Raw genomic sequence first — 18,166 nt, forward strand, 5'->3', positions numbered from 1 at the left:
CTCTCCATCACTATCACTCTCTAAATAAATACCCTGAATAGTTGCTATTGGGTTCCAAGAAACTTATTCAATCTTTCGTTCATTACTTTTCTAACTGTAATTCCACTGCTATGCACCAAGGTCTAAATAGTTTAACTCTTATGCTCTGTAACAAGCAGGAGATTATATCTTATTCAAAGTGAGAAGCTACCAGCTGTAAAGCAACCCAATAGATTTTACTGGGATGGAGGTGGGGTTGGTTGGAGGGATGGGAAGGGTGGAATTTGGTCTTATTGTGTTGCCTGCTCACAAAACTTATAACCAAGGCTAGAATGTGGCTTCTACCACTTTAAGAGATAGGAAGCTTTAAATAAATTGTTTTAAGTGCTTCATTCATCAGCCTAATAGAGTGTGTAATATGAACTTCAAAAATTGTAGAGATTGACTCTGAAGACCATTCTCCCATATCAGCAAATTAACAGGGGCCAGAAAATGCCTATCATTGATCTTTGGGTTTTCATAAAGGCTTCTTATTGATCTGACCAGCAAAGTACAAAAATGGCATCCATCAAAAAATAGTCTTCCTAATGTTGTTGGCCCATTTAAATTATTTACAAATAATTACATAATATCTGAGGCAGAGATATTTTTCCAGCCACAAAATTCAAGACATCTTTTCCCTTAACCTTCATTTATGACATTTCTCACTGCCTCCAAGCTCTTTTAAAAATTAAGTTCAATTTATTAAGCATATATGATTCATTAGGCAGGTACCAGGGATGCAAAAACAAAAAATGAAATAAGTCCTGTCCTCAAAGAGATTACATTCTCTGCTAAAGCATATGATATGTAAATAGAAAAAAAATTATACGTAATTCAAAAAGGCAGACAGTACTAACAAATGATTGGATCAGCAAAAGTGACATTGAGCTTGACTCGGAAGCTAGGGATTCAAAAAGGGCATGAGGAGTGAGGGCATGAAAAAGTCTGTATTAAAGTGTGGAGACATAATGAATGTCAGGGAAGAATGCAGTAGGCCAGTTTCACTGAAAAATAGAGTGCATTAATAGATCTTTCCTGGATATCCTCTCTTTAACCCTTGCCCCTTCTCTGAGGCATGATAGGAACTGGTGTTATGGTACTAGGGGGCTCCATGGGTAGAATGCTGTGCCTGGAATTCAGAAATTTGAGTGCAAATTCGAACTCAGACTGTGTGATACAGCCTCTGTTTCAGGACCTGCCAGGTGGTGAAATGCACCACTTCTTTTCAAGGCAGTCCATTTCACTTTGATTGGAATAGCCCTGGTTTTTAAAAGGCAAAAGCCAGTCCTTGGATAAAAGGGGCTCACGTTCTAAGGGCAGAAGCAACAGACAAATGTCTAGAGCACATAAGAGATCCCACTTCCTTATAAACAGACTGACTTTTGCCTTTTTGCTTTGGTGTCCTCAGTGCTTAGAATAGTATCCTGGGACCTATTAGGTGTTAATTAAATGCTTATTGACTGCATGAGAAAATCCAGGTGGTGCAGTGGAAAGAGAAATGAATCTGGAGCTAGGAGAAAAATAGGATCAAAGTCTGTAGTAACTGCAGATAAGTTATTAAACTGATCCTCAGTTTCCTCACCTGTAAAGGAGAGAGTAGAATACCTGTACTATTAATTTTGTTGGATTAATAAGTAGGGAGTTTGTAAATCTTAAAGGAGTTTTGCTTTCTGTTAAGCTTCATGTGGTGCTCAGAGCCATTCTGTCACTGAGCAGATGGACAGAACCTATAACTGTTCCCACAAAGTACAGAGGGCGGTGAATTCTATAGCTAGTACTTGGGTTATCAGCTTTTGATTGATTTCCTCACTGCCATGAAAAAACCTGTTCATCCAGATTCTCCCATTGCTTTAGCCACTCCCTGGTTTGTAAGGGAGGCACCCGGGGAAACTGCCTTAACTCTTTCAAATCACCAAGCCCCCATTAAACAAATTTCTGTTTATCTAGTACCCCAGTGTCTTGGAAATGCTAATGTGACTTTGCTAGTGACATAGTGGAAGAAGTTATGGACTTAGAGGCAGGAGATCCACTTTTTTCACTGATCACTGTATGACCTTGGGTCTCACTTTTCTGAAATTTTGTTTCCTCAACTGTAAAATAAAGGGGGCAGGCAAATTGATTATTCTCTATCTCTTTCTCTTCCTCATTCCCTCCTCTTTGTGTCTTTCTCCTTCCTTTTCTCTATCTCTCCCAGGCTGGAAGTACAAGAGTTACTCACAGACCCATGACATGAAAATTTTGACTGGTTCAGCATCTGAAGTTCTCTCCCACTCCTCTCACTCCTGGAAGCTTATCATATTGATGAATTAAGGTGGAAACCTGATGGACTTAGTCATTATTATAGCTGAGAATTCCTGAGCCCCAGGGATCCACTATCATTAGCTTTTCTAGTATCAAGGATTACAGGTGGGTACCACTGTGCCTGGATCCTGGTTCTAACTTCCTATGAGTCAGGAAACAACCAAGACACTGGGAAAGTCTGGATCATTATATATACTCCAAAGAAGAAGAATTGTTAAACTACATATTTTAAGCTACTTTATCGCTCTCATGTAGTGAGGAGGCAAAACTCCTTGATGATATGGAAAAAAAGTCCCACAATTAGAAGAGTCCTAATTATTATCATTATTAATAGCAATTATTCAGAACCTCCTTATGGATGACATTATTCAATGTGAACTTTGCCTCTGTCCTGTAGGAGCTCATAATCAGAGATAACCAGGGCCAGTCTTATGTGTAGATGGAGGCAGCTGCCTACAATGCTGTATGATGCCAGAAAGACCCATCTGTCCCAAAATCTTTCCCTCATTGTTTTGAAGTTCCAATATTAGAGGTTCACATTTTGGGATTAGGTCATTGTATTTCTAGAAGACTCCTGTTAAAATGCAAATTCAATTCAATCAGCTCAGTGCAAAAATATTAAAACCCCCTTTGTAGTCAAGGTTTTATGTCCTTTCACCATTTTCCTAAACTCTTTATATCTCTCTCTTTGTGTTTAATAGTGACCTGACCTACTATACTAAAGTTTAGGGCATTCTGTGGGTGTTCAGTAAATTCTTTGTAATCGACTGATTGACCTTTGGTTTCTTTCCTTTACCATCCTGGAAGACTCAGGAGTCATTCCGTGACTCGTATGGTACAACCTCCACCCAGTTGTGTCTGAATTGCTTACCACGCCCAGGACCCAATTCCTGTTAGCTCTAAAATGCCCTTATTCTTTTCTTGCCTATAATATGAATATTTTCCTCTTCATCAACTAACAAATCAATTGCTTTATTTATATATTTTTTCATTTAGCAAACAAGCAAGAAGGCATTAAGTAGTCTGTGTGTGTTAAACTCTGTTACAAGCCAAGAAAGATACAAATATAATTCAAATCTAGTTTCTGTCTCTACCTTCTTTTTATTCTCTGTATGCCCTGGACAGTGGCTTTACTTCTGAGTCAGCCCCAGGCTCTTTGTGCTATATGTATTTGTGTAAATGCCACATCTCCCTTGCTAGCTTATAAACTCCTTGGGAACAAAATCTGTGTCTTAGGCATCTTATTCCCCTAGCACCTAGCAGAATGCCAGGCAGTTCATAGACACTCAATAATGTTTTTCTTTCCTTTCCTTTCCTTTTTTTATGGTGATCTTCAGAATAACAAGTAAAATCTGGTTTGCATATGAAGCATGAGTCACAGTACTTTCCTTTTTAGAACCAATAAACTATGTTGCTTTTCACTGTCATCTTTGTTCTCCTAGTTGAACATCTCAGTGTTATTTCAAATCCTCCATTTTGGCATGAGAGTCCTGGTGATACAGTCCCCAGTGGGTCTGGCAATATGAGAGGAATGAAGGACTGGCAAAGGAGGGGAGAGATAGGCCTGCAGAGAAAATGGCCTCAGCTCAAAGGTAGAATCAGGGGCAATTTTTCTAAGTGAAATGTAAATTTTAAAACAGCTTTGAAACACACTCAGTTTTCAAAAATACTTGAAATGCAAACTTCCTGAAGTGATTTAAAAACATGGATATTGCATAAGACTTCAGGCTTTTCCCTCTTTTCCCATTAACTAAAAGCTCTCCATTGTCTACTCTGAAACTCAGTATGAGAGGGATGCCTCAGATAAAAGTCACCATTTGGTCTATGTTATGTATGAAAAAATTAAAAGGGCCCAATCTTGCATTGTGTCCAATCTTTAGACCATTTTACTCATATTTAATTCAATTCAACAAACATTTATCCTTTCACTTAAGATCTTCAAGCAAAGACTGGCAGATTACTTGTCAGACATTTTGTAGAGAAGATTTTTGTGTTCATAATGTGCTTTGCAAACTTGAAGGCTAAATAGAAATAATAAATATTTAATATAATAACAAATGTCAGTTACTGCTATTATTATAGATTAGTCTAGATGGACTCTGAGATTCTGTGATTCTGTGAACGATTTTCAAGCATTTGTTAACTCAGCAGCTCCTGATGCCCAATCTGATCATAAGATAATTATCATTGTAACCTGAGAAGACTGGGTTATGCCCTTGGCTTGCTCCTACAACTCATACTCAGACAAGCTAGACAGTTCTCCAAGTTCTGTCCCAATACAGAGAGAAAGGACCAATCTTCTGGATTCTGAATCCCAAACAAAGAAACTTCATCATACATGAAAATGAATAGGAATGGCAACTGATAATCCCTAGGACCCTCTTTCCTTGACTGTAGCTGATGTGACATACAAATAATCTACTTTAAAGATGCTGCAAACTTGCTGTTGCTAAAATGGCCATTTTAAAGATCACCAGTGACCAAGAACATTCTGATGCTTATATAATAAGAATTGTCTGTAGGCCTTTTGTCAACCACCAGCTAAAATGCAGCAACATTAGCATATGAACTTTCTGTCTCACACATTCCCTATTCGTTGGGTCTTTATAAGGGATTGACCATTCCTAACTTCTGCAATTGCCTCTGTGCTGGAAAGCAATTCCCACTCATTTTTGAATGTATGATGGAGAGGTAGCCACTATCTACAACAGACCTTCTGAAGCCCCAAACTGGTCCAATGTTGCAAAGCTGATAGAATTATAAGGAGAATGCACATCTTTGTAATCTAAACCCAGTAACATCGGTCCATTAGACTCCATCCACTGCTGAAAAATATTTTTGATTAAATGAATATCAGGGCATAAGGAAACTGGACTCTCCTTTTCACTTGAGATCTAGGGCACTGTGACTTAGTAGGAAGCAGGTGTGCAGAGATATTCATGCTGAACTCATAGGAGATGATGTTTAACATAGAGTTTTGGTCTGAGTGTTTGTTTTCTTCTAATCCCAGGAATTAGGGGTAGGGAATGAAAGTCAACAGTCAAGAGTCATAGGAAAAAAAAAATCTCTTTTTTTCCATTGAAAGCAGTGCTGCATGGCTTTGTACAATTCTTCAAATAACATTGGGAGATTGAAGTTTCCTTTCACTTCTCACAGAAAACTACTTCTTAGTGAACCAGAGCATCTGTGAGTAATAAATACTGTTTCCCTGAACAGGAGATGGGGGAGATTCAGTCCACAGATTAGGGCCATATTCAGGCTTGATGTTTTGAATAGCCAATCACATCTTTGAAAGACACTGAGGGCAAAGATAATCTATCCTATGCCGTCTATTTCCCTGCTGTATGACTGTATGACTCAGTAAGGCAGAATCAAACTCAAGGTGAATTTCAGGGCTTCCTGACACCTATCATAGTTTTCTATCACCATAGACCACACTCCTTCCCTAACTAGATTCTTCCTGTAATCAGCTGATAACATAGGGAAATGTGTTTTTTAAGTAGTCTTTTTTCAGGAAAGGGCCACCAAAACATTCAAAGTGAATCTATAATATCTTCAGTGATCAAGATTTCAGAGAAATGTATAGAAATTTGGCAGTTTCAAGGTACCTTAGAAATCATTTAGTTCCAAATTCTAACCATTATATGAATCCCCTTTACTACACGAATGATTGAAAAACTGAAAAAACATTAAAATACTTATTAGATGCCAACCACTGTATATTATTTGGAATGGCCTTTGTCTTCAAGTAACATATTCTAATAGGAATAGAGAAGGGCCCATTCAGTCTCTGAACAAATAGCCTCATGATCTGCTTATATACTGAATCTATACTTATATAACTAAACAAGACTTTAGGAATCAAAGACAACACTAAAAATCAAGGAGAACTTCAAAGTTTCCTTCCCTTCTTTGTCCTATGATGCCAATGGTTCCAATCAAGCAACTATTCAGTCAATCAGTCATCAGACATTTTATTAACCCAAGACAGGATATGGCTAAAACCCAAGCAATTAAAAAAATTCCTGTACAAAATCTGTTTTGTAGATTTTAATGTATACTTTTAAAAGTACTATAGCGTATTAAAATATACAAACTAACCAGTTTTTAGTTGCTAATTAGATCAAATATTTTCTAGATCTTCCTTTGGAAATGACAATAATAAGACCAGAAAGCAATGGTCTGAAGAGGAACCATTGAGGTGTCTACTTTCAACGCTGTTATCTCAGAGCCAATAGTTTTAACCATCTGTGACTAACTGTTGACTCCACGCTTAGTCATCTCAACCAGTTGTAGCAATGAGAGAAAATCAAGGAATGCAGTGCCTATCATTCTAAATTAGCTACACTGTGTCAAGCAGGAAAAAAAGGACTTTTTTTCTATATGAGCCTGAAAACATCAGGTTCACTCTCCATGAAATACTTTCACCATGACTCACTTTTTGCCCTATATATGTCTTTTTTTTTATCCTATATATGTCTTGTTTGTATATTATAGTTTGCACATTGTTTCCTCCATGAGATTGTGAACTCCTAAGGAACAGGAACTGTCTTTTGCCTTTCTTTTTATTCCCTGCACTTGGTGAGGATGTTGTAGAGGAGATCCTTCTTCAGATATAGTTTGAAAGAGGTAACCTTCCATCCTTAAGATTTTTTGATTCTATGAGATTTTGAGTTCTGCCCCAGAACCATTACATTCTTCTGTCAAGGTACCTCAGCTTTGCTCAGCAAGGGCTACCTAAGGATTGAAAAAGAAGGATGGACACAAAGCCCAGGCAGCTCCTGGTTTCTACCAATTACTACTAGGCAGAGGAGGAAGCCTTGGGTGCCAGGATGTCCCAAGGGACTGGCCTGAAAGAAAGTCACACAGGAAATCCACCAATTATCCAGGAATAGTGGTTTTCATTCACTGCCTTTTTGGATTGACTTCAGAGGAGCACCCTACAAACGAATGGCTCATTCTCTTTTCCTAGTCACCCATTCTCTGACACTCATAATTTCAGTTTAAAGAATGACAAACCAGGACAGAAATAGAGATGGTTTATTTAGAGGACTCTCACAGTTTTACTTACTGTTCATTTACAGCAACACCCCTTTAGAAAACTCCTAAATGTACCAAGGGGCAACACACATGATAATATAAATAAAGGACCTCTCCCAATAATGTAGAAAGTGCCTAACAAAGATTATCTTGTTTCTATTCTGTTAACATTATGTTTGCAAACCCATAAATGCCATTTATGGTGCAGCCATGGGAGGTCCTGAGATCAAGGAATCATAAGTTCAGAGAAGGAAAGGATCTTAGAGTCATTTAGTTCAATTTATCTCATTCACTGATGGAGAAACTGAGGTCCAGGGAAGTCATATGACCTGGTAAAACTTTCAGAGGTAATGAAGTAGCAAAGCCAGGATTCTATTTATGCATGGTTTCACTAATTCACAAGAAAAATTTGGAAAACATCCCCCTACCCAAAGAAAAACAAAAACAAAAACAACAACAACAACAACAAAAAGAAAGCAAAGTCTCTTTTGGGATTTGCTGGTTTAAATACATCATGTCTAGAGAGAGGAGACTGGACTATCCCATCTTCTGAAAGGGCAATTCTAGCTTTAAGGTTCATCTCTAAATCCAGTTCACAGGAAAGCAACAGCATTGAGAAAGGTAATCCTGGCAAAGCACCTGAGAGCACCAACTCAGTCCTTTGATGCTTCTGGCCCTGATGTCATGAAACTTTTAAAGAGACATTTCTCTTATAGCAACGGTATCTATGTTCCCCATGAGTTAGCTGTTGATGTGTGTTTTCTCAACTCTTTCCATCAGCCTTGCCGACTCTGAACTGTATAGACAGAGCCTCTTTAGAGAGTGCCTTAGCTTTCACTCCCAGTCTGTGTTTATTTTAACATCAAAGACTCATCTAGGGGGAAATTGCTTAACTAGCTCCATGAAACACGAAGGGCTTTGCAGAGAGATTTGGTTGCAACTAAAAAAAAAAAAATTAATATACTCTGGCCCAGTTTGTTAAACCTCTATTCTCCTGAAATCAGAAACTGTCTTGACAGATGGGGCTGTTCCCTGGCTCTTTCATGGATGTATAAGGCTGAAATGATAACTAAGGCATTAGACTCCCACCACTTGCCATATATTTATGGGGAAAAAAAAGGGATCTGGCTAATTTAAATGATGGGATTAAATGGGGGTGGGGAAGAGGGAAGTGCCGCTATGCTATATTGTTCCCAGTTTAGCTCTTTGAAGCAAGTGGCCCCTGCCATAACAATAGCTAAGCTTTGATCTAATTTACTGTAGCCATGTAATTATCTCTGAGCAGAGGTCTCTACCTGACAAATCATCGTACTTCATAAGTAGCTATACTTTTTGAAAGTGAGGTGGGGAGGAAGGGAGGAAGCCCAACCCCAAAATACAAAGGAAAAAGACCTTTAAATAGGGCAAAGCTGTAAAATCAGGCAGAGGTCTGAGGATTATTCTGTAACAAACCTGTAAGACTTCCCTTCTTCATACTAAAGATTATGTATTTTCTGGAGAGTGCTTATGTTGGCCTTGAAATCTCTCTGACCATCAACATGTCACAGTGCCTTGAGGTGAACTGTTCCTGAAATTAACATCAATGGCTATTCTCTTGAAATACTGTGTGTGAAGAGTAAACTGACCCAAGCTTTGGAAAATTCAACTGCTTACTGATTAAATCCTGATGAGAAAGAAATATGAAGCAGCATGATAAATGTGGATAGGGATAATGAAGCATGTAAAAGAGGTCATCTTGCACCATCCTTACAAGGGAAATATCAAGTGTTTACAATGTTCATAAGTCTGCTTAAAAAAAATCAAAACTCCAGTCTTAACTGAAGAAATACTGAATCCCCCCAAAAGGTCCCTATAGGTTTTTTTTTCATTTACTTTTTAGAAATAATGTGGGGCAGATGTAAACTGAGCAAAATCTCAGGGAACAACCTTACAAACTGCTTTCAGTGCAAGAGGCCAGCAAGATGGATGTCACAGAGACCTTTATCACCAGGTCCAGAATACATGATTTTCCTCTTACCTGGCTCAGAATTGTCATCTTTTGACTCCAAATGCTGTTTTTTAAATTTTAAAGAATCCACCCCAACTATTATCTATGACTCATTCTCATTACTCCTTTGTCTCTGCATTTGCCTTTACTCAGCTTGGCATAGAGCACTGGCATTGGAGGCAGAAAGATCTGTGTTCAGAACTTGCCTGTAACACTTACTTGCCATTGGAGGACAAGGAATTCAGTTACACCCTTGATCTTTTGTATTTAGAGAATGGGGGTGATAGTACGTATTACCTATTGGTAGTACAGGATTGTTGTAAGGCTGAAGTGAGATGTTTGTAAAGAACCACACAATATACTTTGTATTTAACTACTTTGTATGTGTTCCTTTATACTATAGATGTTTTTATATGTACTTCTTATCTCCCTCATTAGTACATAGGCTCCTTTTTAGTGGGGATTTATTCTTGTGTCTTCAGCTCCTAGAAAAATGTTTGGCACATAGTAGGTGTTTAATGTTAACAAGGTTCCTAGCTAAACCTAGAACATTTTGTATGAGATTAATTGGTGAGACAATGCAGACTGGACAACAGTGTGAGAAGTGCAGATGCAGAGGAGAAAAATTCTTTATTCTTTCTACCAGAGAGAGAGAAAAAAAAAGAAATACTCGTGGCTCTAGATTCTAGGGAAGAGAAAAATAAAGATTCTCTTGCAGCCATGTAGAAGAGCCAGAGTCTAAACACATCCCTGATTTCTACCTTGCTTCTTTAGAAGCTACAGGGAATTTCTCCTTGAATGAGGGTGGGGCTTCTGTTGAAGCTGGCAATTGGGATTATATTCATAATTAATTGCTGACTGTTAGGATCATAAATCTAGAACTGGAAGGGACTTCCAGAAGACATCAAGATAAACCTATTCATTCTGTAGGTGAGGAAATTGTGGACCTGAAAGTGAAGTGATTGTTCCAAAATCATAAAGATGGTAATAAAAAAATATCAAAGGTGGCATTTGAACATAGCTCTACTGATTCCAAAGCCATAGATATTTCCATTTTACTATACTAAGATCTTATTATTGTTCTCTCTATCTGAAAATTCTTCTTCCTTTTTCTCAGCTATCCAACTTCATAATCTGACTCAATGTTTTTACTTTCTTCTGAATACCTTCTGTGAACACTTCAGGCAAAGTATAATCACTCCATTATCCTGTGTCTCCTGAGCACAGGTGTATGTGATGGGTATTCTAATAGTCATGTTGTCCAATGGTCTGTTATGTTCCTATGGCTGTTCTGATCCCTTTAGCATGATAATATCCAATTTTATTTTCTTCTATCTTTACCCACTGGGCTTTATTCAATGCTTTGAACACATTAGGTACTCAGGAAATGTTCATGAGTAAGATTATTTAGTCAATCAGTCAATTAGTTTTTATGAAGCACCTACTATATGTCAGGTCAAGTACTAAACACTGGAGATACAAAGAAAAGCAAAAAAAAAATAGTCCTTGGCCTCAAGACTTCTCACCATTTTATGTAATTAGATTAAGAACAAAATAATCTCACTTTTTCTTAACAGTGAGTCATTTGTGAGACCATAATAGTAATACCAGGCCCTTGGGCAAACAAGTTCAAAACACAACTTTGTTGAGTCATTATGGGGAAAAAATGGCATTAATACACCTTCAGTTATCACATCAATCAAATACCCTTAAGACAGAGATTTGGATGAAGTGTGATATCAGAGAAGGAAGCCACTTTGATCCCTATCTTTCCAAGCTTCAGAAGTTCCATGTCACAACATGGAACTTATTTTAAGATGTTATTTTCTTCTCAATTCCCACATCCTAGTTCTAGATTCTTCTGAACTCCTCCAGGTTTTGTTGCTCTCTAGTGATACCCTTTACTGTAGTGATTTGTGAGCATGTCCTATCTTTCCTTATATATTATAAGCTCTTTGCATTCTATAAAATTTCTATAATAATGTCTATTATGTGTAGATGTTCAATATTTGTTGAATGATCATAACATTGTTTTAAAATATTTTTTGATGACTTAAGTTATGAGTTATGAAATTCATTTATTCATTCAAAAGCCATTAATTAAGTGCCTGCCATAATGGATAGAGCACAGGACTTTGAGTCAGAAAGACCTGAGTTCAAATCTAGCCTCAGATGCTTACTAGTTGTGTGACTCTGGGCTAGTTAATTAACCTCTGTTTGCCTTAGTCCTATGGAGATAAAAATGGCAAACTCCTTCAGTATCTTAACCAAGAAAATGGCAAACTACTTCAGTATATTTTACAAGAAAACTCTATGGACAGTATTGATGTATTATGCTCCATGGGATCATGACAAGAAGAAGAACAATATTTATGTTTTCTTCAAATGCTTTATTTGATTATTCTACACTGACCTGTGTTCTGGATCAAGTAGGAAAGGGAAATCTAGCTCAAGCACTCCAGCTACCAGCCCACTGAGGTGGAAGGCTGATTAACAAATGTGATATGCAGTATACTCATCCTCGTTTTATGTGTGCTGATATAAAAAAGAATAAGCTCCAGACAATATAGAAAACAGGACAAAGTGCAATATTTTGCACCTTTGGGTGTAGAAAAGAAATAGCAGTGAATAAGTAACCTTGATCTTTAAGAACAGATGATGAAATGCATTTCCCTTTCTCCATAGAAAAGGAAGTAGAATCTTTGAGTACAGAATGTTATGTGTGCTCTGTCAGACATAGTTACTTTGTCCATTGATTTTGCTTAACTTTTATACTTTTCTAGAGGGGAGGATTCAATGAAGAAGAGAAATGTTTGTGAATGACCATCGTATAAAAATCAAAAGGTTTATCAAATAACATTAAAATTAAAAATAATTTAACAGTGACCTCAAATATAAGCTTCTCCAGTTTCAAATATAAGGTGATGATGTTTAATGAAAATCATGCATATTTTCTAAGTACCTAAATTATAAAGAAGGCTTTTCCTCCTTACCTCGATGGTGAAATCCCTGGTATCCCTGGAAATATAGGTTAAATGTCACCTCTTAAAAGAGATCTTCCCTGATCTCTTCTAGTTGTTAGTTCTCTCTGTATACTCTCTGAAACTACTTTGTGTTTATTCTCTCTCTCTCTCTCTATATATATATATATATATATATATACACACACACACACACACACACACACACACACACACACACACATATATATTCCTGATTATACCTACCTGAATTGGTGGCCAACCAGTAGAACAATCATTTATTATCATCGGCCCCCTAGCCTCCATGTTCTACTTCCTACTAATCACTGTCCTTTTGCCTCTAGCAGGCTTATTTGTGTTTCTACATATCATTTTCAAGTAGAATATAAGCTTCTTGGGGGCTAGGATTATTTTGTTCTTGTCTTTGGATGCTCAAATCTTGGTACACAATAAGTTCTGTATAAGAGCTTTATTAAATTGAATGTCAATACATCACAGTCTGTCTATAACCTGTCTAAAATTTGGAGTTAACTGAGGCTCAGAGATTTTAAGTGATTTTCCTTGGTTACACATTTCTGAAATGTCAGTGAAAGGAACTGAAGCTACCTCTTCATGAATCCAAGGCTAATAGTCTATCTACTATTAAATGATGCCTCCGTCTGTAAGCTAGAAATACTCATATCTTTCTTAACTACTACAAGATGTCAATAGGATCATATGAACTTATTGAGTGAAAGAGCTTTAAATACTGAAAGTCCCTAATAATTGCTAATGACTAAAGTTACTGCTAGGTGGCTCAGTAGATACAGTACCAGGCCTTGAGTTAAGAACACTCTTTTTCCCTACTTCAAATTTAATGCCTTTTGGTTCAGTTTCCTCATCTGTAAAATAACTTGGAGAAGGAAATGGCAAACCACTCCAGGATCTCTGCCAAGGCAACTCCAAATGGAGTCACAGAGAGTTGGACAAAACTAAAACTGATTGAATGACAATAGTGTTACTTGAACTTTATATAAGAATATCTCTTAATGAGAGCTGGGACAAAACTGAAAATGATTGAATGACAATAGTGTTGCTGCTCCTTGAACTTTATATGAAAATATCTCTTGATGCATCAGGATAGGATCTAATCATATTCTAAAGTAGGTTTCTATCTGGGAATCACATTTGACCAGACAGCTTCATGATTCTGAAGATGAAAGATCTAATGAAACTTGTTCCATGACTAGTTCCCCTTATGGTTTATCAATCTGTCATTGTTATTTTCAAAGTCACTAGAATCTGGAAATGCTGAAGAAACACCTTGATTTATGCAACACTTTATAATAACTCATGTTATCTGTGTTAACTTCTCAAGCACATTTCTTCTCACTCTTCTAATTACTTCTCATTCCATTTTTGTCCTTTCAATATCCTTTTATAACATTACTAGTTGTCTACCATACTTGGTGGCTTAATATGCTATAAGTCTTTTATTTCTTTCTCTTGATTTCTTTTGGCTGCTGAAAAGGAAAATTCTCCCCATGGTGACCTTTTCCTGGTGCCGGCAAATTCATTGCTTGATGTGATAAGCCACCCTTGGCCATAGCAGATGCTATTTAGCTATTTAACACCAGTCATTTGTGTGTGCAAGCTTCCCTCACCTCCTTCCATTGTTTAACTTCTTTTAACTTCATACAAGCCTTTCTGATCAGAGTTTAGGATTCACCTGTATTTTCATAGACAAAGAGCTGAAAAAAGCCCACTTTATACTGCTAAGGCCAGTTCTGGTAAGGAAATTATCCACTTCCATTAGTCTGGAACCATATTAAAAGATGAAAATGTAAGGTTTTAACAGATTCACATACAATATGCCCACCTTCCTGGGCCTTGATGGAGGGTACTGTTCTCTGCCTTGGAGATCTCCTCCATAATTAAAGGCAAGCTTTTGAGTAGGAATAGGGCTGTTTGATTTTCATGCTGAAACATTATTACAGGAATGCACAGCGCATAGTCAGCGCTGTCCAAACCGGAGCATGGAAATTGTTCACACAAATCTTTTCATGAGGCTGACAGAGCCTTCTGTATTCTCTCCTCATTCTGTTCCAAGGGGATTGGGGAGGAGGGCGGGGTTGGTGTGGAGATCAGTGATGGAATTTAATTTCTTATGATTTCTTATGTGTCCATTCACAAGGTTAGGGTATTTTTTTAAGGGAGAAAAGTTGCTATGGTAACAGCCACATATCACAGAGTTCTTATCTGAGCCCTAACAAATACTGCTTCTTAAAGAAATAAACAAATCCCTGAGCCCTGAAGAAGGCCACAGAGAAACATCAGCATATATACCCATGGATATATTTGGCACATGTTGAAAATGAGCATTTCTTAGGGAGAAGGAAGCAGAGGGTATGATGGACAAGGGGAGGTGGGGAGCCCTCCCTGATCATCAAGTTGGGGTATTGTTCCTCTGAACAGTGCCAGGAGAACAATTCCTTGGTTGCCAGGGTTGACAGTTTGAAAAGAGGTGCAAAAAAGGAATGGCTGGCTCAGGAAGATCACAATGGGGTCCTGAAACTCCAACTTCCAAGAGGCCAATGTATATTTGATCTGGGCAGCCATGCTTGTGCCATGAGTAGTGTGCAGTGAGGTGGCGGCCTTCTGTTGCATCCCTAGCAGACAGATGATATCACAGCCAGCCCCTTCGGCAATGGCATGACAGCTTAGTCAAAGCTTCCGTTGAATATCCTCTCCCCTCTCACAGGGATGTTTAAATGGCCTGCTGTGCTCTGATGTCTGGGTGTGGATCCACCAAAAGGCATAAGCTGGTGGGCGGGTCGTTGCCCACTCTACATCCCACTGAGTCCATGCTGGTTTATTCTTCTCTACTGAGAAGCTTTGAGCTGAAGAAGGGAAAGGGAAGCAGCATGAAGAACTTGAGAGGCTGTGCAAGATTTCACCCCAAAGAACTGCCTGTTGCTTTCCCTTCCAAAACTTATCCTTTGAGATTGTGCTTCTTAGAGCAATTATAAGGTCTGAGGATATTTCAACAACTCCTCCTCCTTCTCCTCTTCCTCTTCCTCCTCCTTTTCCTTTTCTTCCTCCTCCTCCTCTTCCTCCTCCTCTTTCTCTTCCTTTTTCTTCTCTTCCTCTTCTTTCTCCTCCTCCTCCTTCCCCTCCAGTTACTACTACTACTACTACTACTACTACTACTACTACTACTACTGCTACTACTAACCACCTAGCACTTTAAAATTTGCAAATTGCTTTTCAGATATTATCCCATTTAATGTTCAAAACAACCCTGTGAAGTAGATAACAAGGTATCAGTATTCCCATTTTACAGATGAGAAAACTGAGTCACAGACAGATTAAGCAATTCAGGGTCACACAGCAACTGGAAAGTGCGAAATTTAAACCCAGATCTACCTGCCTAAATATGTAAGTTCCTTGAAGGGACCTGCCTCATTTTTTAACTTGTATCCTCACTTCCTGGCATATAAGTGCTTACTAAGTGCTTGAATATTGATTATCTTTAGATATAGTGCTCTATATCACTATTACTTCATATTATCTCTTATTTATCCTTTCATTTACGCCTTGTCTACCATTCCTTACTCATGCCTGCATTCATGTTGTGATGGTTCCTGACCACCAGCTGGCTTACCTTCACTATAGCTTTGTTTTTAAAAAAGCACAGTTGATATAATAATAAAGGTAGTTTGAATGGCTTAATTTTTTTTCTGTTCAGTGATATTAGGAACAAAATTTGGCTTAATGTTAGATTATCTCTGGAAAAAAATGAGAAAAAGCCAAGAGATAGAGAACAAATGCAATATTTGCTCCAAGGCTAAAAAGAGGAAATGTTAGAATTGTCTCTGTTTATTAGCTAAAGGCAAAGCTTTTAAGTTTGCCCACTCCCCTTGCATTTGAGTCATGGAAAACTAGTGAGCAACAGGCAAGAATGCAGGAATATGTCTGGTTCCTCAGTCTTCACAAATACAAAAAATCAGTTTGGTACGTGTGTGTGTGTGTGTGTGTGTGTGTGTGTGTGTGTGTGTTTGTGTATGTTAATACAACAACCAACTAAGGTTTTCCTTTAAAAAAAAAAGAAAAGAGAGAGTACCACAAGAAAAGGCTTTTAAGAAGAAGGGAAAATGCTTCATAGTTTTCCCCCTCCTTAATGACAAGCAAGGAACACATTTAAACATGCTGTGGAAAAGAAAAAAAAAAAAAAAAAAAGAGTCCAAATTTATGTGAAGAGAACTGAGCTCCATTGGCATTGTTTTTCTTCAGATGGTAAAGTTACTGCAAATCTGTAGTTTCAAATTCTCTCTCTGAAGAAAGATTTCTAAACTCTTAGGCAGACACATTGGCTCACTTTGTATAAAGACTCTCATTACACCAGCAAGAAAGCCTAAGCTTGATTAAGTGGCCCCTTCCCTCTCCCCCACTATAACCTGTATTTGAATTTTCTACCAACTTTCCCCAAAGTCTGTTGGCTGCCAAACTATAAATGCTATTTTTGACTGAGTCACTCAGGCAAGGGGGAAAAAAAAGAAAAAAGAAGTTTTTTACTCCAGCTCCTAATGTTTCCCTAGCCCAGTTGTTTGACTAAAGGGAACATGTCCTTCCGTGGGTTTTTGTTTGCAAAAATGTGGATGATGGAAGAAAAAGTGGAGGCTAAGAAGAGTTTGTTAGGCCCCAAGGGAGCATGGAATAGTCTGCCCTTCTTCTATAGCCACTGATCACCTAAGGGGTGATGTTCTCTCCGTAATTAAACATTACAGGGGTGAGAACTGAGAACCACTGAAAGGCATTCAAAGCTAGTTGTGTAAGTAAGCACACAATGTTTCATTTATTCACAAGAAGAAAGTATTTGGAGTCCCTCATGGTGGGCGTGGTTAGAAACACCTCCTGGAAAAATGAAAAATAAAACATTGGATGAAATCCTGCCTGGGGAGACTGGCATACTATCTCAAGATTTGCATGGTTTTGGTGAAATCAAAAGTAAGTCATGCATTCTTAGGGAGAGCTGAACCACTCTTTAATAGATCAGACCATGACTAGGGTTGGGTCCTAGGTGGAAAATATAAACAAGATTTTTTATTTTATTTTATTTTTTGGTAATTTACTAGAACCAAAGATCATAGGATCAGCAATTTAGAGCAAGAAAGCAATCTTAGATGTCATCTAGTCCAACTTCTTAATTGTGTAGATGAAGAAACTTGGATTCTGAAATGACTTATTTAAGGTCACACAGTCATAGAGGCAATTTGAACCTAGATTATTTTTCTAATTTCAAAGCCAGTGTTCTTTTCATGTACCAAGCTGGCTCTCATGCCAATGATTATCATTCTGGAGGCAGGGTAGTAATCCTGCTAAAATCCCATCAGAGATAGTCACCTTGATGCAGTCAAAGAAAAGGGTCTCCAAGTCTTTCTGTCAACTCCTCAAATTGTTTTCTTCCAAAGATACCAACACCATCAGCTTTATGTAGCGTGAGTGGAAGTTTTTTGTTAATACTCTAATGAAAACTTCATCAGTTTCCAAGAGCTTAATAACTGGATGCCAGTAACCCAGATCTATAAATCCATTCCTAGTCTCTTTCATAGCTCTAATCTATAAATTACCTACTTGATGCTTTGAATGGGATGTGCCATAAATATCTTAAACTCAAAACCTGAACTCATCATCTTTATCCTCAAACTCACTCCTCTTCCAGACTTTCTTATTTTAGTCTAAGATACTCTTTAGCTTCTAGTTACTTGGATTCACAACTTCATTGATTCCTAACTCTCCTCACCAGTAGTTCTGACTTGATTTGCCATTGACTCAGGAAAAGAGTGAGGTTGATGAT

General features: G+C 37.8%; 1 protein-coding gene across 1 annotated transcript in view; it reads right to left on the minus strand.

Moving 5' to 3' along the window:
* MAML2 (mastermind like transcriptional coactivator 2) overlaps nucleotides 1-18,166 on the minus strand; it is a 414,851-nt gene that overhangs the window by 139,452 nt on the left and 257,233 nt on the right. The gene's annotated exons all lie outside the window — the stretch shown is intronic.

This window comes from Antechinus flavipes, chromosome 3 (assembly GCF_016432865.1).
Source record: "Antechinus flavipes isolate AdamAnt ecotype Samford, QLD, Australia chromosome 3, AdamAnt_v2, whole genome shotgun sequence".
NCBI classification, from domain to species: domain Eukaryota; kingdom Metazoa; phylum Chordata; class Mammalia; order Dasyuromorphia; family Dasyuridae; genus Antechinus; species Antechinus flavipes.